The 25684-nt window shown below is 35.6% G+C and overlaps 1 long non-coding RNA gene across 1 annotated transcript in view; it reads right to left on the bottom strand.

Annotated features, from left to right (window-relative positions):
- Nucleotides 1-25684, bottom strand: part of LOC135274553 (uncharacterized) — a 202976-nt gene that overhangs the window by 78654 nt on the left and 98638 nt on the right. Inside the window, exon 2 of the long non-coding RNA XR_010342350.1 lies at nucleotides 480-589. This is a non-coding gene — a long non-coding RNA (uncharacterized LOC135274553). The remainder of the gene's footprint in view (nucleotides 1-479; nucleotides 590-25684) is intronic.

Below are 25684 nucleotides of genomic sequence, written 5' to 3'. Positions count from 1 at the left end.
ATAATTTCTCTAGTGAATTCTATCAAATGTTTAATAAAGAAATGATACCAATTCTCCATATCCTAGTCTGGAAAGTAGAAGCTGAAGGAACACTTTCTTACTCATTTTGTGGGGCCAGCACTACCCTAATACCAAAACCAGATAAATTTTCATTATGAACAAGAGGAATTAATTACAGATCAATAAGTGCTATGAACATAGATGCAAAGACATTTAACAAAATATTAGCAAATCAAACCCAACAATACATACAAAGAATTATAGATCACAGTCAAGTGTGATTTGTTCTAGGTATGAAAGGTTGTATCTATTTTTAAAAATTAATCGATGCAATAATCTACCATATCAACACGCTAAAGAAATAAAATATGGACATATCAGTTCATACATTAAAAAACACACCCATTTAGGATAAAAAAGAAATTCTCAACAAATTAGAAATAGAAGGAGACTTCCTCAACATCATAAAGAATACTCACCAAAACCTTTAGCTGGTATTATACTTAGTGGTGAGAAGGTGGGTGCTTTTCGCTTAAGATCAGGAACAAGGCAATGATGTACTCTCTCACCTCTCCTACTCAACATTGTACTGAAAGTTAAGAAAAAAAGAAATTAAAAAGTACAGAATAAAAAAGAAAAAAGCTTTTGTTAACAGATATACCTGTATATGTAGAAAAGCCTACACAATTGACAAAAACCAAAAACATCTCCTGGTACAAATCAGCAATTATAGCAAGATGCAGGAAGGATATGAGTTAATACATAAAAGTTAATTGCTTTATCATCTTGATAAATAATTAGAATTTGAAATTCAAAAACCAATTTTAAATTATAGTTGTATTATCAAAATAAAAACAGTATAAACCCCAAAAATATTTTAACACATTTAGAGTTTAATACCAAAAGCTACAAAACTATCATTAAAAAAATTTAAATATCTAAATAAATAAACCATGTTCATAGAATGGAAAACTCAAGTTGTTCAGATATTAATCCTTCCCTCTTGATATATAGATTCAATGCAACCCCATTGAATCTATATATCCTATTATTCTATATATTCAATTGTTCTATCTACCACACATACAGATACCCAGTTATTCCCAGATCCTAGGCATTGTCTGTACTCCTTTTTAACAGTCAGTTGAGCATCTTCATGTGGGTCTATTTCTGGGCTCTCATTATACCTTGGGTTTATCCTTTCACCAGCACCATACTGTTGATTTTATAGCTTTATAGTAAGTCTTAAAACCATGTAATGTGAGTCCTTCAAATTTGTTGTTATTTTTCATTATTGCATTCCCTATTCTAGGCTTTTTGCCTTTTGTATAAACTTTAAAATCAGTTTATTGATGTCTACAAAATAGCTTGCTGGTATTTTTTTGCCTTATGTAATAAAAGGGACTCTGTGGATATGATTATGTTAAAGATTCTGATATGGGACATTATACTGGATTATCCAGGTCAAATTAAGCAGTCACAGTGTCTTGAAGGAAAAAGGAGAGAAAAAAATGAAAGAATAAAATGTAACAATAGAGGCAGAGATTTTAATATATCATGCTACTGCTTTGAGGATGGGGGAGTGTCCATGAGCCAAGAAATGGAGGTGACCTCTAGAAACTGAAAAGACAAGGAAACAGAGTCTCCTTTAGAACCTCCAGAAGTAACACAGCTCCCAACATCCATTTTGGATTTCTTATCTCAAGAACTGTAAAATAAAAAATATGTGTTGTTTAAGGCCAGTAAATTTGTAGTAATTTGTTACAGCAGTGATAAGGAACTAATACCTGTACAAATAATGGGTCCTAATGCAGACCTTACAGTGTCATAAATATCAAGTCAAAATGAATCATTGAATCACAAGCCTAAATAGAATACAGAATATTATAACACATTAAAGGAAACACCGGAGAACATCTAGGTGATTTTTGGTTTGATGATTAATTTTTAGATACCCTACCAAAAGTAAAAACCATCAAAGAAAATTTATAAAATACCTTTATTAAAAGTTTTAAAGCCACTTCTTTTGGAAACAGGCTACTAAGAGAAGCAAAAAACAAGTGTCATATGTTGAATAATGGCCCACAAGGATGTCTACATTCTAATCTCCAGATCCTATATGTCACTTTACATGCAAAGGGATTTTGCAGATGTGGTTAAGGATTTTGAGATAGGGAGATTATCCTGAATTATCTGGGTTATCTCAAAGTAAACGCAAGGGTTCTTATAAAAGGAAGGCAGGACAGTAAGAGTCAGAGAGAGAGACTGCAAAATACTGTGCTGCTGGCTTTGAAGATGGAGGATAGGATCATGAAGCAAGAAATGTAGGCAGCCTCTAGAAACTAAAAGAGGGAAGGAAACAAATTCCCCCTTAAACCCCCTAAACAGAATACAGCTTGCAACACCATGTTTCTGAGACTTCTGACCCCTGAGAAATATGTGGATAAGTTTGTATTATTTAAGTCACTGACTTGTTATAGCATCAAAAGAAAACTGAAATTCACAGCCACAGACTGGAAGGAAATATTTGCAAACATGTGGCTGAAAAAGGATTTGCACCCAAAATACATAAAGAACTTTTAAAACTACAATAAGAAAACAAAAATCAATTTTCAAAAATGGGCAAAAGATATGAACAGATACATTACCAAGGAATACATATAATTTTTAAAGCATATTAGAAGAAACTCAGCACATCAGTCATCATGCAATTGCAAACTGTATTATCATACAATCTGGCAATTGTGTCCCAGGGTAATTAGACAATTGAAAAAATGTATGCCCAAACAAAAGCCTACATATAAGTGTCCATAGCAGCTTTATGTAAAATAGCTAAAAATTGGAAGCAAAAAATATGCCTTTCAATAGGATAACAACAAGTAGTATAAACAGAACAGATACAATAATATCAAAAACACCCGAACAAAATACCTTGAAATTACTCCTCAAAATTGACAAAATCTTCAAAATCAAGGAAAATATGAAAATGTCAATCTAGAGGTGCCAAAGGATACATGAAAACTAATTATAATGTGGTATCCTTGACATGAATATGTATATATATATATATATATATACATAGGTATATAAGATAAAGCCACGAAATAAGTTATAGACAAAACAGTAAAAATAAAATAAGAGACAAAATAATTTTTTTATTGTACTTTAGATTCTGGGTACATGTGCAGATCATGCAGGATTGTTGCATAGGTACATTCATGACAAGGTGGTTTGCTGCCACCATCCCCCCATCACCTATACCTGACATTTTTCCCCACATTATCACTCCCCACCCTCCCTCCCACTATCCCTCCCCCACAATGGACCCCAGTGTGTGATGCTCCCTTCTTAGTGTCCAAGTGTTCTCATTGTTCAACACCCGCCTATGAGTGAGAACACGCGGTGTTTGATTTTCTGTTCTTGTGTCAGTTTGCTGAGAATGATGGTTTCCAGGTTCATCCATGTCCCTACAAAGGACACAAACTCATCATTTTTTATGGCTGCATAGTATTTCATGGTGTATAGGTGCCACATTGTCTTTGTTGAGTCTAACATTGATGGGCATTTGGGTTGGTTCCAGGTGTTTGCTATTGTAAACAATGTCACGATGAACATACATGTGCATGTGTCTTTATAATCGAACAATTTAGAATAGGACTCTTTGGGTACATACTCAGTAACAGGATTGCTGGGTCAAATGGAATTTCTATATCTAGATCCTTGAGGAATTGCCACATTGTCTTCCACAATGGTTGAACTAATTTACACTCCCACCAACAGTGTAAAAGTGTTCCTATTTATCCACATCCTATCCAGCATCTGTTGTCTCCAGATATTTTAATGATCGCCATTCTAACTGGTGTGAGATGGTATCTCAATGTGGTTTTGATTTGCTTTTTTCTAATGACCAGGGATGATGAGCATTTTTTCATATGTTTGTTGGCTTCATATATGTCTTCTTTTGAAAAGTGTCTGTTCATATCCTTTGCCCACTTTGGATGGGTTTCTCTTTTCTTGTAAATCTGTTCAGTTCTTTGTAGACTCTGGATATTAGCCCTTTGTCAGATGGGCAGATTGCAAAATTTTTTCCCATTTTGTTGGTTGCTGGTTCACTCTAATGATTGTTTCTATTGCTGTACAGAAGCGCTGAAGTTTAATTAGATCCCATTTGTCTATTTGGTTTTTGTTGCCATTGCTTTTGGTATTTTAGTCATGAAGTCCTTGCCTATGCCTATGTCCTGAATGGTTTTGCCTAGGTTTTCTTCTAGGGTTTTTATGGTGTTAGGTATTATGTTTAAGTCTTTAATCCATCTGGAGTTAATTATAGCTTAGGGTGTCAGGAAGAGGTCCAGTTTCTGCTTTCTGCACATCGCTAGCCAGTTTTCCCAACACCATTTATTAAACAGGGAATCCTTTCCCCATTGCTTCTTTTTGTCCAGTTTGTCAAAGATCAGACGGTTGTAGATGTGAGGTGTTGCTCGGGAGGCCTCTGTTCTGCTCCATTGATCTATGTCTCTGTTTTGATACCAGTACCATGCTGTTTTGATTACTGTTGCCCTGTAGCATAGCTTGAAGTCCGGCAGTGTGATGCCACCCGGTTTGTTCTTTTTGTTTAGAATTGTCTTGGCAATGTGGGCTCTTTTTTGGTTCCATATGAAGTTTAAAGTGGCCTTTTCCAGTTTTGTGAAGAAGGTTATTGGTAGTTTGATAGGGATAGTGTTAAATCTATAAATTACATTGGGCAGTATGGCCATTTTCATGATATTGATTCTTCCTAACCATGAGCATGGAAGTTTTTCCATCTGTTTGTATCTTCTCTTATTTCCTTCAGCAGTGGTTTGTAGTTCTCCTTGAAGAGGTCCTTTACGTTCCTTGTTAGTTGTATTCCTAGGTATTTTATTTTCTTTGTAGCAATTGTGAATGGGAGTTCGCTCTTGATTTGGCTCTCTGTTTGTTACTGTTGTATAGGAATGCTTGTGATTTCTGCACATTGATTTTGTATCCTGAGACTGCTGAAGTTGCTTATCAGCTTAAGGAGAGTTTGGGCTGAGGCGATGGGGTCTTCTAAGTATACAATCATATCATCATGCAAATAGGGACAATTTGACTTCCTCCTTTCCTAATTGAATACCCTTTATTTCTTTATCTGGCCTGATTGTTCTGGCTAAAACTTCCAATACTATATTGAATAAGAGTGGAGAGAGAGGGCATCATTGTTTAGTGCCAGATTTCAAAGGGAATGCTTCCAGTTTTTGCCCTTTTGGTATGATATTGACTGTGGGTTTGTCATAAATAGCTTTTATTATGTTGTGATAAGTTCCGTGGATACCTAGTTTATTGAGAGTTTTTAGCACAAAGGACTGTTAAATTTTGTCAAAGGCCTTCTCTGCATCTATTGAGATAATCATGTGGTTTTTGTCTTTGGTTCTGTTTATGTGGTGAATTACGTTATGGACTTGCGTATGTTGAACCAGCCTTGCATCCCCAGAAGGAAGCCTACTTGATCATGATGGATAAGCTTTTTAATGTGCTGTTGCAATCAGTTTGCCAATATTTTATTGAAGATTTTTGCATCTATGTTCATCATGGATATTGGCCTGAAGTTTTCTTTTTTTGTTGAGTCTCTGTTGGCTTTTGGTATCAGGATGATGTTAGTCTCATAAAATGAGTTGGGGAGGATTCCCTCTTTTTGTATTATTTGTAATAGTTTCAGAATGATTGGTACCAGCTCCTCTTTGTATATCTGGTAGAATTCAGCTGTGAACGCGTCTGGACCTGGACTTTTTTTGGTTGGTAGGCTGTTAATTGCTGCCTCAATTTCAGCCCTTATTGGCCTGTTCGAGGTTTCAGCTTCTTCCTGGTTTAGGCTTGGGAGGGTGCAAGTGTCCATGAATGTATCCATTTCTTCCAAGTTTACTGGTTTATGTGTATAGAGTTGTTTGTAATAATCTCTGATTGTAGTTTGTATTTCTGTGGAGTCAATGATGATATCCACTTTACAGTTTTTTACTGCATCTATTTGATTCTTTTCCCTTTTCTTTTGTATTAATCTGGCTAGCAGTCTGTCTATTTTGTTGATCTTTTCAAAAAACCAGCTCCTGGATTTACCGATTTTTTGAAGGATTTTTTTGTGTCTCTATCTCCTTCAGTTCTGCTCTGATCTTAGTTATTTCTTGTCTTCTGCTAGCTTTTGAATTTTTAAAATCTTGCTCCTCTAGCTCTTTCAATTTTGACAATAGGATGTTGATTTTAGATTTTTCCTTGCTTCTCTGGTGGGCATTTATTGCTATAAATTTCCTTCTGGACACTGCTTTTAATGTGTACCAGAGATTCTGTTATGTTGTGTCCTCGTTCTCATTGGTTTCAAAGAACATCTTTATTTCTGCCTTCATTTCATTGTTTACCCAGTTGACATTCAGGAGCCAGTTGTTCAGTTTCCATGAAGTTTAGCAGTTCTGAGTTAGTTTCTTAATTCTGAGCTCTAATTTGGTTGCACTGTGGTCTGAGAGACTTTTCTTATGATTTCCACTCTTTTGCATTTGCTAAGAAGTGATTTACTTCCAATTATGTCAATTTTAGAGTAGGTGCCATGTGGTGCTGAGAAGAATGTATATTCTGTGGATTTGGGGTGGAGATTTCTGTAGATGTCTATTAGGTCCACTTGGTCCAGATCTGAGTTCAAGTCCTGGATATCCTTGTTAATTTTCTGTCTCATTGATCTGTCTAATATTGACAGTGGAGTGTTAAAGTCTCCCACTATTATTGTGTGGGAGTCGAAGTCTCTTTGTAGGTAGTAAAGAACCTGCTTTTGTACCTGGGTGCTCCCATATTGGGTGCGTATATATTTAGGATTGTTAGTTCTTCTTGATGCATTTTACCATTTTGTAATGCCCTTCTTTGTCTCTTTTGATCTTTGTTGGTTTAAAGTCTATTTTATCAGAGACAAGGATTGCAACTCCTACTTTTTTTTGCTCTCCATTTGCTTGAAAAATCTTGCTCCATCCCTTTATTTTTAGCCTATGTGTGTCCTTGCACGTGCGATGGGTTTCCTGAATACATCACACAGATGGGTCTTGACTTTTTATCCAATTTGCCAGTCTTTGTCCTTTGATTGAGGCATTTAGTCCACTTACATTTAAGGTTAATATCGTTATGTGTGAATTTTATCCTGCCATTTTGATGCTAGCTGGATGTTTTGCCCATTAGTTGACACATTTTCTTCATTGTGTCAATGGTCTTTACCATTTGGTACACTTTTGGAGTGGCTAGTACTGGTTGTTCCTTTCCTTGTTCAGTGCTTCTTTCAGGAGCTCTTATAAGGTAGGCCTGGTGGTGACAAAATCTCTCAGCAATTGCTTTTCCATAAAGGATTTTCTTTCTCCTTTGCTTATGAAGCTTAGTTTGGCTGGATATGAAATTCTAGGTTGAAAGTTCTTTTCTTTAAGGATGTTGAATATTGGCCCCCACTCTCTTCTGGATTGTAGGGTTTCTGCAGAGAGATCCACTGTGAGTCTGATGGGCTTCCCTTTGTGGGTAACCCGACCTTTCTCTCTGGCTGCCCTTAGCATTTTATCCTTCATTTCAAACCTGGTAAATCCGACAATTATGTGCCTTCGGGTTGCTCTTCTTGAGGAATATCTTTGTGGTGTTCTCTGTATTTCATGGACTTGAATGTTGGCCTGCTTTGCTAGGTTGGGGAAGTTCTCCTGGATTATATCCTGAAGAGTGTTTTACAGCTTGGATTCATTCTTTTGTCACATTCAGGTACACCTATCAAACATAGATTAGGTCTTTTCACAGAATCCCATGTTTCTTGAAGGTTTTGTTCATTTCTTTTTACTCTTTTTTTCTCTATTCTTGCCTTCTCATTTTATTTCATTGAGTTGGTCTTCAATCTCTGATATCCTTTCTTCTGCTTGTTCGATTCAGCTACTGAAACTTTCTTCTGCTTGGTAAATACAGCTATTGAAACTTGTGTATGTTATGTGAAGTCCTCGTGCTATGTTTTTCAGCTCCATCAAGTCATTTATATTCTTCTCTAAGCTGTTTATTCTAGTTAGCATCTCATCTAACCTTTTTTCTAGGTTCTTAGTTTCTTTACATTGGGTTAGTATGTGTTCTTTTAGCTCTGAGAAGTTTGTTATTACCCACCTTCTGAAGCCTCTTTCTGTCAATTCATCAGATGCATTCTTCATCCATCTTTGATCCCTAGCTGGTGAGGAGTTGTGATTCCTTGGAGGAGTAGAGGCATTCTGGTTTTTGGTGTTTTCATCCTTTTGGGGCTGGTTTCTTCCCATCTTAGTGGCTTTATCTACCTGTGGTCTTTGTAGTTGGTGACTTTCAGATGGGGTCTCTGAGTTGACATCCTTTTTGTTGATGATGAAGTTATTTCTTTCTGTTTCTTAGTTTTCCTTCTAACAGTCAGGTCCCTCTGCTGCAGGACTGCTGGAGGTCCACTCCAGACCCTGCTTGCTTTGCGATCACTGCAGTGGCTGCAGAATAGTAAAGGTTGCTACTGGTTTCTTCTTCTGTTATTTCATCCCAGAAGGGTACCTGCCAGATGTCAGCCTGAGCTGTCATTTATGAGGTGTCTCTTTGGGTACACCGGGGTCAGAGAGCTGCTTTAGGAGACAGTCTGTCCCTTACAGGAGCTCAAGTGCTGTGCTGGAAGCTCTGTTGTTCTGTGCAGAGCTGCTAGGCAGGCCTTTAAGTCTGCTGCAGCGGAACTCATAATCACCTCTTTTCCCAGGTGCTTTGTTCTAGGAAGGTTGGCTTTATTTATAAGTTCCTGTCATGCTGCTGCCTTTTTTCATAGATTCCCTGCCCCACAAGGAATAGTCTAGTCACAGTCTGCCAGCAGAGGTGTTGCTGAGCTGCCGCAGGCTCTGCCCAGTTGCTGTGTGAACTGCCTGGGTAGCGGCAGACTGCCTTGGTAATGGGGGAGGCCCTTCCCCCTTACTGAGCTGGACCATCCTGGGTCCAGCTACACTTGCTGCAAAACTCTCAATCCAGAGCGTTTCAGATTGTTTGTTTTGTGGGGGTGGCACCCGCCGAGCCAGATCGCCTGGCTCCCTGTCTCGGCCCCCTCCCTTTCAGTTGAGTAGGTGGCTCTGTCTCCCAGGCGTTCTAGGTGCCAGTCAAAATAGCCACCCAGACTTGTGTGAATTTCTGTGCACTGACCAGCACTGGCTGAAACTGCCTCACTGAAAACTCATGGTGCTTTTCAGCCCGGGAATCTCCTGGTCTGTGGGCAGTGAAAACTTGTTTGGAAGTGTGGTGAGCACTCATCCTCTGCACTGTTCTCACTGGGAACTGCACTCCGGAGCTGTTCCTATTTGGCCATCTTGGATCTTCCTCCTGTTGACATCTTGTATAAACAAATAGTTTAGAAATCTTGAGTTTTAATCTTTTTCTTTAAAAAAAAAAAGCTGTATCTTCCTTTTTTCCTCTAGCATTTAATGTTGTTGTGGAGTAGTCAGAGAGCAATCTGATTTTTGTTCTTTTGTGTTTAAAGTGGGTTTATCCTTGTGAGATTCATCTATGCAGTTTGAATATTTTTTGAGATTACACATAAGGTTTTTTTTTTAAGCTTTGCTTAGAATAACATGTACTCTATTTCAAAATTTAAAACTTTATGTAGATTTAGAAAATTTTTATTGTTTTTGCATCCTAGCTGCAGTGCAAGAAAAGAGAAAATGAAAAAATGAGAAAAAGCAAAGACCAAAGGAATAGAACAAGAATAAGTGATAACTTATATGTTCCAGATCTACCCCGTTAGTTGTGTGTTTTAGAGAAAGTTGTGTAATTCCTAAACTTTATTTTCCATACCTATGAGGATTATAATCCCTGCTCTATAAAATATGTGAATTAAATAGGAAACCAGATATGACTGTGTCTAGCATACTGCCAGGTCTGAATGGCCAACTATAAATAAAAAGGAGAAGAAACTACATTTTAAATATGACCTATGATGAATAAAGAATTTTATACAGGGAAATTCAGTATCATTAGAAGATTGCTGAGAAATCTGTGATGAAAATTATATTAACATGTTGTTTACAATCCAAGCTTTATTCTGCTGCTTAATACTAGATCTCATTGTGTTCTCTAAGATTTTATTTGGTGTATGAACATATTTTACCCTCACAATTCAAATATTACGTATTTTTAAAAGAATTTCTGCCTTTTTAAGGGAACAACTTCTGTCTTTTTCTTTCCTGTGAAATATCAATTCAAGTGTCTTTCAAGCCTCAAATATAGTGTAATGATTTGGGTCCCATTGTCATTCTCACTTGTCTATACCTATAGGAAGCAAAGCTGTTTTCATTCAAAACAACAAGAGTACAAATACCCCAATCCCTGATACGTGGTGCTGTCATTTTACATTGCTGCAGTCTGAATGCACTGTCATTTAATGGCACCAACTAAATTGATCTCTATTTTTTTATAATTCAAAAAAATTATACTAACAGGGTTTGGAGCCATGAAGAATTATAGTTCATAATGACAAATTTTAACATGTTTTACAATCCATCAAAATAGGAATAATACCTTAGGGTACAATTTATTTTTCCTTATCATAAAATTCTGCCATAGTTAGAATGGTCATACACATTTAAAAAATGAGTCCCTTGCAGAGGTAATGAAAGGAAACCCATTCAATCTTCTTTCTGATGTTTTATTCTGGCTTTTTTGACAGCTGAAGATACCAAAGTGCCATCAGATGCCTTTAGCGCAGTAATGAAAAACCTAAGCATTAAGCAAATTTGTCCACATGAAACAACTGACAGTGGTACAAAGTGATTTAATTCAGTAGTTTATGAAACATAAGAATCTGATTTAAATTAATTTGGAATTACAAACATGAGAAGCATATGCTACATGGCAAACGAAAGAAATGGAGTCATGTGCTTTGTGTTTGTATCATCTAGATTCATTCCCATTTAAAAGAAATAAAAGCACAAAGCATGTTATTATTTTTAAAGAGTGTTCCTAGTTCTTCTTCTCTGGTATTCTATGGAAGTGTATAAATGATCCTGTTCTCTGAGAACAAACAATCTCATACATAAGAAGCAGGAGGTCAAAAAAGAAATAAAATACAAAGACATAGAATATTGATTGACTGAACTGCTAGATTTAAATCTGCCTTTCCTGAACATTCTTTCATTATAATTCAACACAAATGCTTATTTGCGTAAAAAGAAAAAGTTATTTGAATGTAGGCATGTTTATTTTAAAAGTTTGGTGTTTTTCTTTGAATAGAAATTTTTAAATATATTGATACCATAACTCAGAATGAAGATTTAAAAACAATTTTTAAACGATACATGGAATAACTACAATATGAGAAAATTAACTTTTTTAAGCTTAGGACTTTCAATAGGATGAAAACAACGTAAGTTCATTTGTACCATGGGATTCTAGGAACAATGAATATACATAAAATTTTATATATATGCAGCATTATGTGCTGTGGATCAAGATAACTAATTTCTCTGTCTGCCAAAAATTATACTCGCTGTAAAAGCAGAAGAAATTTCTCAACCAAAATTGATAAAACACTATAAATGATTCCTGCTTATTTCAACAAGATAAAAGAAAAAGGCATAAATATTGAACATGATGCTTGAAAGTATTTTAAAAGTCAAATTAATACTTTATTTGCAACATAAAATAAAACACCTGGTTATTTCATTGTTCACTATTGAGACAATAGCAAGTGGCTGATACGGAAAATGTCAGTGAGTTCTTCTAGCAACCCATCTGTCTGTAGTGTAGCTATTACACAGCTTTTCTTTATTGGCACTTCATGTCAATGTCAAATATATTTAAGGACTATTTAAGGTTTCATTATTACAAAGTTTCCCAATATTTCTTTGATTTAAAATCTTTTATCATTTGCATGATTCATTTATATGTCAGTAAGAGCCTAATTAATTTCATTATTTGACCTAGGGGTATAACAGATGATTTTTGTTCTTTGTATTTACTTGTTTTCCTGATAGTTTCTTTTAGAATTTATTTAACAAAAATTAAATATTTAGAGTACTTGCTTATTATTACACACACCAATATTTTTAAAATAGCTTTTTACTTTAGCAGTTTAACAGTCATGAACAAAACATAAGGAAACATGAACTAATGTTTACTGAATAAAAATTTCTAAAAGCTAGAGATTTTATATGTATTATAATTCATCACAGTAATACAGCATAGTTTTTATTTTATTCCTGATTTATAGATGATGAAACTGAGTTATCAGAGAGGTTAAGAAACTTGCCAAGGATTGCATACAAGAAATGGCAAGAACCAGGGCAATAGCCCAGATCTATCTAGCTTTAAAGATTACATACTTAATGTAGGCGATACCTTAGTTGATGAAGGAAGAAAAGCCATATGATTTTTTATTTCAATAGGTACAAGAATATTTAATAAAAATAGCTATTTTCAATTTTTTAAGAAGAACTGTTAGGAAAACTAGAAATAGATTAAAATTTTCATAACCTGATAATGTATATTTATCATAAGCCTACAACAAACTTTATATCAAATGGTAATAAATTCTATAAAATCAAAAACAAAATAAGGACGTCTATCACCATTTCTACTAAACTTTGTTCATAAAGTACCAGTCAGGGAATTAAGAAAATGAACATACATACTAGATACAAAGATGGAAAATGAATAAAAAGTATCAAAGTAAAAAAGAACTTAAATACTAAGAATTAGGTGGGGGATTCATTAAGTTTATTTTGCATACAATCAAGAATCAGAGCATCAGTGGCTACTCACAATAGCAAAAACACAGAATTAACCTAAATGCCCATCAATGATAGACTGGATAAAGAAAATGTGGTACATACACACCATGGAATACTATACAGTCATAACAAAGAATGAGATCATGTCCTTTTCAAGGGCATGAACAGAGCTGGAGGCCATTATCTTTAGCAAACTAACACAGAAACAGAAAACCAAATACTACATGTTCTCACTTATAAGTGGAGCTAAATGATGAGAACACACAGATACGTAGATGGGAACAACACATACAAGGCCTCTCAGAGGGTGAGGGATAGAGGATCAGGAAAAACAACCAACAGCTACTAGGCTTTATAGCTGGATGATAACATACTCTGTACGACAAACCTCCGTGACACAAGTTTACCTACGTAACACACTTGCACACATACCTCTGAATGTAAAAGTTAAAAACAAAAATATCAGTGGCATCTGTATATACTAGCTCAACACAAAATATAATGCTCAAATATATCATTTACAATGACAGTATAAATAAACACATAAATTATCTAGGGAAAAACTGACTAAAAATGTTCAACACTTTACATAGAAAATTATGGCACTTTACTGAAATACTGGATGTATTAATAAATAAATGGAGAAATATATCAAAATCATAGATTTAAAAAGTTGATTTGATATACATATCAATTCTCTCCAAATTAATCAGTATCATTCCAATAAAAATCCAATCAGATTTTTATACAATTGTTAAGCTGATTTTAAATGCAATGATTCCAGAAGAATGAGAATTTTGAGAAGCAAAATGTGGTGAGAAAAAGGTAAGCCCAGGAGATGCCAAACATTATTTAAAAACTAAAATAATTTGAGCATGTGGGCAATGGTATAAAGAGAGACAAATTGAATAGAATAGAGCACAGGTCTGCAAACTACAGCCTGGGAGTAAAACCTGTTTTTGTAAATAAATATTTTTTGACACACAGCCATACTCATTGATTTACATATTATCTATGTCTGCTTTCCCACTACAAAGGCAGCATTGAATGTTATAAGAGAGACTGTAGAATCATAGAAATGTGGAATAATTGCTATCCGGTCTTTTACTTAAAAATTTTGCATACTCCTAGGTTAGAGAGCCCAGAAGCAGACTCACGTACTTATCAACATATGATAAGTGAGATAAATGGTACTGCAGATAGGTAGGGGAAACAGACTTTTCTCAGACCATTTTAATAGAAAATATAAAAACATTGGTTGTCTATGGACCATTAAACAATTTTAAATGGATTAAAGACCTGTAATTTTTAATAGAAGAGTATCCTCATGGAGCCAGATAGAAAAGAATTCCAAACAAGACTTCAAATCACAAACCATAAAGGGAAAAATTTTGTTGTTAATTTTAACTATAGTAAAATTAGTAATCAGGAAGACTACAATATGCCTTTTCACATGCTGTACTTACAACTTGAAATTATCTTTTCCCAGATATCTAAAAGTCTAACTCCTTATATTAGGTTCTTTCTGAAACAAACCCCAGAAGATAGATTTCAGACCAAGTAGTTTATTTAGAAGTGATCCCAAGTAACACAAGTAGGTTAGTTCCTTGAACAGGAAAGTGAAGGAAATCAATAAAGTTGTGTAAATAAACAGGTTCCTGCTATTGAAAACTGGGGCTCAAGCTTCTTGGAGACCTCCGAGAGACGGTGTGGAACAAAGAAACTGGGATCAGTATCCACCAATCTCATCCAGCGTTACTTGAAGGCTGGGGATGTCATCGCTATAAAACTTCTGGTATAACTCATACATAGACCAAGCACACTCTTACAACCAGAGAATGCTCACACTCAGAGTCCCAGTTGCAATAAGAAGGTACGAGATGTACATAAATGGTAATTGCTGAGGGGACATTGGTGAGGCATGCTTAGTGGAGCCTCTGCACAAATATCAGCTCATCAGAGTAGATTTGCCTGACTATCCCACATAAAATAGCATCCCAGTTCTATAGGCACTATGCTCTTACTCTGCTTTGTATTTATACATCTCTTTATTGTCAGCCACTTCCACTAGAATATGAATTTCTAGTGGAAATGTCTAAAACCAGAGATGTTTTAGAAAGTGCTTTATCTCCAACATCTAGAATAATGTTTGAGACATAGTAGGTGTTATATGCTGAATGTTTATGTCTTCCCCAAATTCATATGTTGAAGCCCTAAACCTCAACAGATGGTATTTGGAGGTGGGGCTTTTGGGAAGTGATTAGATTTAGATGAGGTCATGAAGGTGAGACTTCCATATCGCGCTCTCTCCTCTTCTCTCTCCATGCACCAAGGAAAGGCCTTGTGAGAACATGAGGAAAAGGTCTCTCATTAAGAACCCACCCAATTGGCAGTAATTTGTTATAGCAGCTCGAACTGACTAATAAAATAGGTGTTCAATTACTTTCTGTTAAGTGCCTAAATTAGATGCCACTTCATACCCAAAGAGCAAAAAGTAAAATCTGAGTATATCAATTATTGTGAGGAGATTAGGTAAAGAAAGTTCTTATACATTGTGGTGGAAGTGTGAATGAGTCTAAGAGTTTTAAAGACCAACCTACAACATTAAGTATAATGAAAAGCACGCCTACCCTAAGACCCAGTTACATTAATGATGTACCAAAACTCCATTTCTGGCTTTAATTTGCAGCAATTTCCGCCCATTGCAGTGGACATATAGAAGAATGTTAATCACAGAGAAATAGTATAAGAATTTTTTAATCTTGAAGGTCCTTCTATAAATACCAAGCACTATATCGTTGGGGTCTTGAATTTACAGATTCTTCTTTCTCCTCTATCTAATGGAAATACTATTGGCTCTTGAACAACATGATTGTAAACTGCAGGGTCCAATTAGATGAAATTTTTTTCAACCAAACAGGGACCGAAAGTATTGTATTTGTGGGATGCAAAACTCCCACACATGAAGGGCTAACTTTTCATATATGCAAGTTTCACAGGGCTGACTGAGGGACTTGAGTATAAGCAGATTTGGGTGTACTTAGGGGTCCTGGAACCAACCCCCAAGTATCCCGAGGGGCTGATGTAGATATCATCACAAGAACAACAACTTAGATCTGTAAATTATTTCAGTTTGCAATGCACTATTCCACTGGATCCTCATAACAATTCAGTGGCATTCTTGGTACAAAGGATGGACTGGTAGACACAACCTAGCTTCTGTTATCAAGAACCTTACTCTACAAAGATTAAATAGTCTAGGGAGGAAAGTAGGAGTCTATTTTACAAGTAAATAAATGCAATCTCAGAAAGATTAATTGCACTGTCCAATGACAGTGCCAGTAGATGACATAGTCAGAATTTAAATCTAATTTTTCCCACTCTAAATCCATGCTCTTCTCATTGTTGTAAACTTGCTCTAGTTTGGCAACAATAAAATCAGTCCTCAAAGTAATAAAAAATTTAAATGAAGAAACAATTTAAAACTTGGTGATTTCTATACAATTATAGCAAAATGAGAATCAAATCTGTCTTTATAGAATATAAAAAGTCTTAGACATTCATATAAAGAGACAGAAGCCCAAGTTTTCCACTCATGAAATTGAAATACATGTAAAAATATTCTACACTCCAGAATATGTGTGTTTATGTGTAGTTTTTACTGAAAATATTTATGCAATATCACTTCCTTTTTCCTTTATGTGATTATATTGAGTAAGTATCAAATTTTGTAAAGGTTAAATTTAAAAAGTAATTATACCATTAAAAAAACAGGCGTAGTCATTGCTTTTTTTGTTTTAAGAATCTCTGTTTAATTTTAAATCTAAATAAGGTGGTTTTATTTTTCTGTAAAGTTTAGTCAAGGATTAGAGGCTTGAGTTGAAATTCAAAACTTTCTTCTAAGATTGACTCTAAGATTTTTTTCTATCTGGGAGCACTGGATTAAAAACTTCGCTACAATAATTAGTCCAAGATATCACAGCTAGAAATACTGTCTTCCATTTAATGCCACATAACATGTTGCTTTATTAGTACTCTTCAAGAAGGATCACTTACTAATTCTAGAATGTTTTGAATCTTGTGGTCCTCTAAATATGAAATGCACTAAGTTGAAGCTACATTACAGTAGAGAAGCAAGAGTAAGGAGAAGCAGGAAAAACGTAAAATATGTCTTTGGACATCAAAAAACCTCATATTTTGGTCCATATCTTTCTTCACTAGTTCTGTGGCTTTGGATAGGTTTACTTAAATTTGCTGAATTCTATTTTCTCATTTATAGAATTGAAATGACAATACCTAGTTTATCTATAAGTAAAGTTTGCTATTAGCGTTAGATGAACTACTATATGTGCATGCATTCTTAATTTATACAAATCTTTCAATATGCATTGAAAATGTTACTACAATAATACAAAAAGCTTACCTCATAGAACTTCTTATAAATTTTCAGTAAGCTAATGCATGTGAAATTCTATCATTCATTCATGAATGCATTCAATCAACCAGTATTACTGAGCACCTGCAGTATGTTGGGTCTTATGTTAGACACTGGAAATATGTAAATCAGGAGAGCATGTCTTCTTGAACACAAAGTCTAGCATGGCAGAGAGAAAATGAAGCAGATAATAAGAAGCTTGCTAAATGGAATAGTTGCTCTAGAAGCCCTTACTGCAACTGCGAGATTTCACATAAGAGGTGATGACTGAGCTGAATCTTAAGGAAGAGGTTCAGGCAGGCCAAGAAACAAAGAAAGGTCAGTTCTGTTGCAGGAAACAACAAATGCCAGAAGACATGTAGCAAGAGAGATGTGGTACCTTCTAAAGAAACCACATAAAGTTTAGTGGCACAAAATGTATCTGTAGTGAAGGAAAAAGAAGTAAGTAGGAACTAGCTTGTAAATTACCTTGCATGTTACAGCTTTATCTTGAAACGATAAATTGTTACTGAATAATTCTAAAGAAAGAAATGATAATTAGATTTCTGCTTGTAGTAATGGCACTCTGTGCAGGAAGAAACCTGGGGTTTTAAAACCAGTTAAAAGACAACTATAAGAAAGTAAAACATAATGAACATCTAAACAAAAGTGTTGGCATTTAGAGTAAAGAAAAGAGGTAAGATTACAGAAAACTCAGGAAAAAGAATCAATAGGGACTAATTGGATTGAGGAAAGAAAAGAATCAAGGGTGACATAAAACCAACAATAAGAAGATAAATGAGTATTATTGAATCCATCTTGATAGAATGAACTATGTTTAATTCACCGATCACCTAAAACCTAAACTGAACTATACACACAATTATAACGACTGCATTTTGGTTCCACTGATAACTACTACTTCCTTCTCAATATAGATTAGTTTACTCAGATTCGTGAAAATTTTCCTGCCCAGGACCTATGAGAGTCACTGTGGTCGTTTCTTCCACTGACCTTTTTCTACCTCATTTCCTGATTCTGTTAGTATGCAAGTTCCATGCTGGTTTACCTTAAGAGTGGTGACTTCTAAAGATTTACTTACTACTGTTTTTAAAATTCATATTACACACAACCAAATAAAGTTTTAAAATAAATATTTTCTTCTCTGCAAAAAGAAAAGTTCTAAAAAATATGAACCCTACCACACTATTCCAGAAGTGCCTCCTCTGCTATCCATGTAATCAGATTTGTTCTGTACCACTGTGACATACAGTTCTTCCTTAGAAGGGATTTTATTTTGCACCTTGACTCTTTGCAGAAGAATTTCCTGTTTGAGTATGACCTTTAAAAATCTCTGCTACTACACAAACATCCTAGGCATCACAACTCAGCCAATGATGTGATTTTAAATGTTTCCTCAGTTGCTGCCTCTTAGACTTTTAAAACTTAACAGCTTACACTGTAAGTCGAAGTAGCTATATTAATATTATTTTGAGTAGTTTCTGTCACAGAAGCACTTTACATAAACAACAAACACTAAATATATTTAAGGTAGTATTTTTGTTGCTATTTCAATCCAGTTTAATAGTTTGGTAAGATTACTAGCACATAATTGAATGATAAGTATATATTAAATAAATTCATTATTGAGTAAATGCCAATACTGTAAAACAATTAGCTATTTTTATTCAGACAATTTAATATACGTTCACTAAGTACCATATAGACATAATTTTAAAATCCTAATGGCATTTATCACAGTTCCTGCTGATGAGTAAAAGATACCAACTCTGATTTTCTTAAGCGGCAGTCACAGAATCAAAGGCAGGCTTAGCAAAAGAGAAGAACCTAAGTCGGAGTTGGGGTAAGCCAGCAGGAGGAATATTCCATCACTCTATGTAATGCCTATACTGTACGCCATTAGCCTTGATTGGCACATCCACTGCCACAGGATACTACCGCTGTATCCCACACTGCCATCTCAGGCTACCCCAAGATTTTGTCCATTCTAGCCTCTTTGTATCCTTTACCCAAGGAGAGAGGAGGGAGGGAAAGTTGTCTGGGGAGAATTTGATTGGCCAATAGGTCACATGCTCAAATCCTGACTTGCAGGATTTCTCCTTTCATGTTCTATGGTGGAAGATGAGGCATTGCATCCCTTCAGAACTACACACAATAGAGCTGACTTTACAAATGGGGAAAAGATAGTATTATCAGATGCCAGGAGGCAGTATTTATAGGGTGCTGCGTACACACATGGGGCACAGGAGATAGGGTTGGAAGACACTAACAGGGCCATAAATCAACCCTGAAGCTTATTATTTCTATCATACCACTTGTCACAGCGGGTCATACTAAGGCATGCATCTGTCTCCTCAAGTGAGCTTCTTCAAGTCAGGGAAGATGCATGGATACTTCAAAAAGTTATATGAATTAATGCTAATATTAATTATCAATAAAATAACCTATTTCTCCTGTACTTAGTGCATAGTATGTGCCCCATTTTATGTAAGAATTCACATATTTATGATTTTAAGATGTTTTATCATTTTCTATACACTACTTTTTTGAGATCCTACAATAATAACTCAAAAGGGGCTTCAGAAAATTGAACATTTTATTTTATGAATTCCAAATAATTTACATCCCAAAATGTCTTTGCATCACAAGCTTCCAGAAATCTCAATATATGAACCCCACGTTGAAATTTTATCCGACCATCATTTGCTCAACATCAGAAGCTGATTTTTTTTTTTTTTTTTTTTTTTTTTTTTGAGATGGAGTTTTGCTCTTGTTACCCAGACTGGAGTGCAATGGCGCGATCTCGGCTCACTGCAACCTCCGCCTCCTGGGTTCAGGCAATTCTCCTGCCTCAGCCTCCTGAGTAGCTGGGATTACAGACACGCGCCACCATGCCCAGCTAATTTTTCGTATTTTTAGTAGAGACGGGGTTTCACCATGTTGACCGGGATGGTCTCGATCTCTTGACCTCATGATCCACCCGCCTCGGCCTCCCAAAGTGCTGGGATTACAGGCGTGAGCCACCGCGCCTGGCCAGAAGCTGATATTTTTGTCCTTTACATCTGATAAGGCTCCGGCTGGGTTCCTTTTATTGTTTGTTTGTTGTTGATTTTAATTGAAATGCATCACCCTTACCTCTTGGTAACCCTCTTTATAAATTGTCTGTTATTTTATATTTGTGGTCTGTTTGAAAGGAAACAGATTCAAATCATGTTTAAGAGCTGAAAGTTCAGCCAAGAATTCAATTATGTAAATTAGAAAACAGATGCCAGTGCAAAGAAAACCGAGCACTCCAGTGTTCCTTAACTGAGGGGGGCGCTGGGGGAGGATGTGAATAAGGAGAGAAAAAGAGCTTTGCTCTAGCACTGAGAGGAAGATAAATATCTTTTACATTCAATCTTATAGCAAGTAAGGACCATCATCTGCAGTATCTTCCATCCTAAACGTATCTGCAGCCAAACATATGAACCATTGAACTGCAAGTGTGCTTTATATCCTCAGGTGGCTGATCTCCAAAAAGGGCACTGTCCTCTCATTTGTGTGGGTATAGATCTGTACTGCTGAGCAAATGAAACAAGGCAGCAAGCGATCCATGTACCCTGGGGAGGCAGGAGGGTTTGAAACACAGACAACTGGATGCTCCGGCTTTGGTACACAGACTGGAGGGTTTATTTCAATGAATGCACACCTTCAGATTCTAAAAAAAATCCTTGGAAAATTAGTTTTGGAAGGAACCTCAGAGATACCTATTTTTTCTTTTTCTTTTTGTTTTAGTATTGGCTTCTGTGGATTCTACGAGAGTGCATAAATGTGTCTCGGGGCAGCTTCAGGGGATGGAAACAAAGTAAGCTGGGCTCAGGGTCCTCACCACCTTACCTTAGCCAATACAGCATCTCTTTTATCTGTTGAACACATCACTTTTCCCACTTAATTTAAGAATGCATTTCTCTGTTAAGAAATTATTTTTAAAATCACCAGTGCAGTTCAAGTGAGTACTTCATTTTACCCGTAAAACAAGAGGCCAGAAAGATTAAGTTAGTAGACCAAGGTCAAACAGCAGGTATTAATAGGGCTGAAACTAAAATCCTATGCCTCTTTCCTAGCCTGTGTGTTTACCACCAGGTCACATTATTGATCTTTTATTCAGTTCACTAAATTCTAGACTTTCCATCTTTAATAGCCAATCAAAGCACTTTCAGCACACAAAATTTCAAAAAGAGATTTTGAACTCAGTGACTTTAATCCAAAGAAAATAATAAAATAATTGATAAATGTGTAATTATTAGTAATTTTAAAAGGACATGTCGATATGTATGAAACTCTTTTGTTAAAACAAGCACCCAATGACTCTCAAGTTTGCCTCAGGGATAATCTAGAAAGAGCTCTATAAAGAATGGAATATTTCTAAGAATAAAGAATGGGAAGTCAAAGAAAAGCAGTTGCCAACAGAGGAAAGAGCACACAAAAGTAGGTAAGCATATTAAGTACACTGATGTATTTACAAATGAGAAAATAAATCACATTCAGTAACTCAACAAGATAAATATGTGTTCAGAGGACACAGACAGATGCTATGAAATACAAGACGCGATTCATATAAGGTAAGATACCATCTTACTGAACAAATAGCGACACAGGAGGAGAAGGTAAACTCCCAGAATGCTTTTTTGCAATCAGGTTAACAGCTGTGGTCTTGCTGTACAGAAACGTTTAAGTGCGCTTTTGGAGACTATGTTATTTCCTTAGTATAACCGTAAGGACTATTACCCATTTGCCACAGTTGACGCCTCTGTCCTCCCTAAATGGCATATTTTACTACTAGCTCCTGTCAGTCTGGTTCATCTCAATAACTGATGAACATAAGCAACCACGTCACCCAATTTTGGTCAATCAGGCTCCATTTTCATCCTTTCAGGTCACATTTGCTTTATTTAATGCAGCTGTGTTGAATCAGCTGCAATGCAAACCATTCAATAGAAGCCTTAACACGTGACTAGAGCTTCACATAAATATCTCTAACTCGAAGTTTTTATATGAAGTATTGCACATATACACACAATCAGTAAACAGGTTAGAAGCACTGCTCAAGTAGATAACAGTTGTCTGTGTTGTGAATAAACACTGCTCTTTATTCTGAATAAGGGCAAGCCTAGAGAAATCATAGCATTTTATCACAGATTCTCCTCTTCTTTAAGATAAATGATTACAAGTCAAAAAACAGTCCTGGGTAATAAAAATAACCGAACTTGAGGGTCCTTCCATTTTTCCTCACTAGAACTATGCTAAATCCAATAACTAATCACCTAAAATAACTCAGGGAATAAGCAGAAAAAAAAACTAATGGCCTATAAGAATATTCCAGAAGTTTAATATATTGCAGTTGCTTAAATTATTAATACCTGTGTATCTTGAGCCCATATATTAAAATTAAAAAGCATTGTCATGACATAGAGGGTTAAAAAAAAACACCCTAACATAGAAAATCTACATAAGCCTTTTTTTGATCAAGCAGTTAGGATTATCAGCACTGTGATATCAAACTGGAGCATCAGTTTTAACAACTTTAACATCACAGCCAAAAAGCCAACTCTAACAGAGTGGAAGGCGCATCCAGAGTACAGGACTAAGAGGAAACTAATTTAGTAGAAGCCAAAAAGAACAGCATCCAGAGACGGTAATAAATTTGATATATGTCTAAAAGACAGAGATAAGAGGGGACTTTGTGGTCTTTGCACTGTGTTATTGATCTGCTAGCTGGGCTATTTAATGTGTCTGGTAATAATACATTATTTCCCCAGCTTCAGACTTAAAATGTGATAGTAAAAATTAATAGAGTAAAGACTATTTTTCTCCTTTCCTGTGCATTTTTACTATACTACATTTGTCAAGAGAATAGTAAGAAGTTACACACATTAAATAGCTCTCTTAAGAGCTACGATGATTAGTAATTTGAACATCAGCAAAAGGGTGTGGATAATCTTAACAATTCAGTAGAGAGCCTTAGACCACTATCTTGAATTCTAAGCACACTTAACTCCATGAATTTGTGATGTGAACATAGGTTTTGGAGTCAGACAGAGCAAACTTAGGCAAGTTATTTAAACCCACTGAGCCCCTCATAAAATGGAAATAATGAGATAGAACTCATAGGGTCACTGGGATGATTATAATAATAGAATGCTGCAGAGAAAGTCCTTAACAAGTACCTGATACAAAATAGTATCCATCAATATTCCTTAAAGGAGCAGATCATAATGAATAAGTTTACATAAATCAGTGTTCTAAACCCTGGCTTCCATCAGACTCACCTGTGGAACAATTTTACAATAGAGATGCCAAACCCTATCTTAAGAGATATTCATTCAGTATGCATAGCATAGGCTTTTCTATTTTTCAAGGAACTCTATGGGTGATCCCTATGTCTAGCCAGCTCTGATAGTCACTCTTACAAAAGTATTTTTCATAGTCAAAGAACTTGAAAAGTTGAAAATTAAGAAGACTTTCATAAAGAGTCAGCAACTCTTCTGCCTTTTTATCGCCACCCACCATTGTATATACCATATAGAAAAGGTTGTGTATATACACACACACACACACATATATATACATACACACACATATACATACACACACATATATATACACACGCACATATACACACATATATATACACACACATATATATACACACACATATACACACACATATATACACACACACATATACACACACATATACACACACATATATACACACACATACACACACATATACACACATATATATACACACACATATATACACACACATATACACACACATATGAACACATATACACACACATATATGTACACACACATATACACACATACATACACACACATACATACACACACATATACAAACACATATATACACACACATATATACACACACATATACACACATATATATACACACACATACACATATATATACACACACATATACACACACATACATATATACACACACATATATATACACACACATATACACACACACATACATATATATACACACACATATACATACATATATATACACACACATATATACACACACATATACATACATACATATACACACACATATATATACACACACATACATATATATACACACACATATACATACATATATATACACAGACATATATATACACACACACATATATACACACACATATATATACACACAGATAGATGCTGACTGTGATTCTATAATTTACATATAATTGCATGAAACAAAGGAGGTTTTTCTAAGCAGAAGATAAATTATTTGAGAAATCTTTCAGGGAACTAAGCAAGTTCATCTCTATGTGACTCTGAGCATTGTTGGCTCTGGTTGGAATGCAGTCCAAGATATAAAAACAGGAGCCTGAACTCAGACCATCTGGCCTATGCTTCTGCCTCGGATTCGAGAGTTATAAAATATGATAGGTGCACATTATTCATGCATACCCAACACACGCTGCCTCTCTCCTCCTGCGTGACCCTCCCATTATGTTTCAGAATAGCATCTGGAGCCTGACCAAGTTCATAACCATGATCCAAGTAAAGAGAAGCCAAAATTGAAAGGAATCCAACTGTGAATCAATATTAAGCTATATGCTGCCAAGTCTCTTAGACTACAACAATGGAACCCGTTAAGTGCATAGTTCAGGATGGTGGATCTGGACAGGAGAACTTGGAGCAGCTGAGATCAGCCCTATGATTTAAACCTGAATCAAGAGATATTCAAACAAATTAGGGTCACCCTTATATTTTTATTCTGTATATTATTTTACCACATGAAATGAAGAAAACGTTTCACTTCATTAAATATTACTCTCCTTGGATGCTATTAGGGAAAACATTTTGATGAAACCACTGACATAAACATGTCAAAACCAACCTGTCAGTGCCTTATTGATGTTCTCTATTCAATTATTAATAAGAAAAATAGCAATAATTATACAGTGCTTACTATGTGTCAGATGCTGTTCTAAGTGTAATTTACACATTGACTCCATCTTACTGACTACCATATGAAGTAGGCAATTTTTTTACACCCTAAATGGTGTATCACCTATTCTCCTTAAGGAAGGAGGACATTCCCCTGGCTCCTAGGAGTGCTGCTGGAAGACGACCTACAGCTTTCAGATGGGTGGATCAGGCAGCCCTGATCCAATGATTAATCATCCTGGGGTTGTCAAGTCTGACACTCTTGCCCAAAGTTAGGAAAACTGCGGTCTATCCCAGTTTTAAATCTCTTCATGGAGTTGTCTGAAGACTTCCTCAGAATTCCATGATAGTTCAACTTCTCCCTCTGCCCTATCCTACTTCCCACCCTTTCCACCCACATTCTGTAGAATATTCCACAATAAATGTCCTGCACCTTAATCTCTGCTTCCGAGTTTGCTTCCCATGGAATGCAATCTGCAACAAGCCACTCAGGCAATTTGAT

This window comes from Aotus nancymaae, unplaced genomic scaffold, assembly GCF_030222135.1.
Source record: "Aotus nancymaae isolate 86718 unplaced genomic scaffold, 86718_ANA_hifiasm-v0.15.2.pri h1tg000012l, whole genome shotgun sequence".
In the NCBI taxonomy this organism is placed as follows: Eukaryota; Metazoa; Chordata; class Mammalia; order Primates; family Aotidae; genus Aotus; species Aotus nancymaae.
The sequence above is the reverse complement of the archived record's forward strand: the minus strand, read 5'-3'. Positions and strand labels throughout refer to the sequence as shown.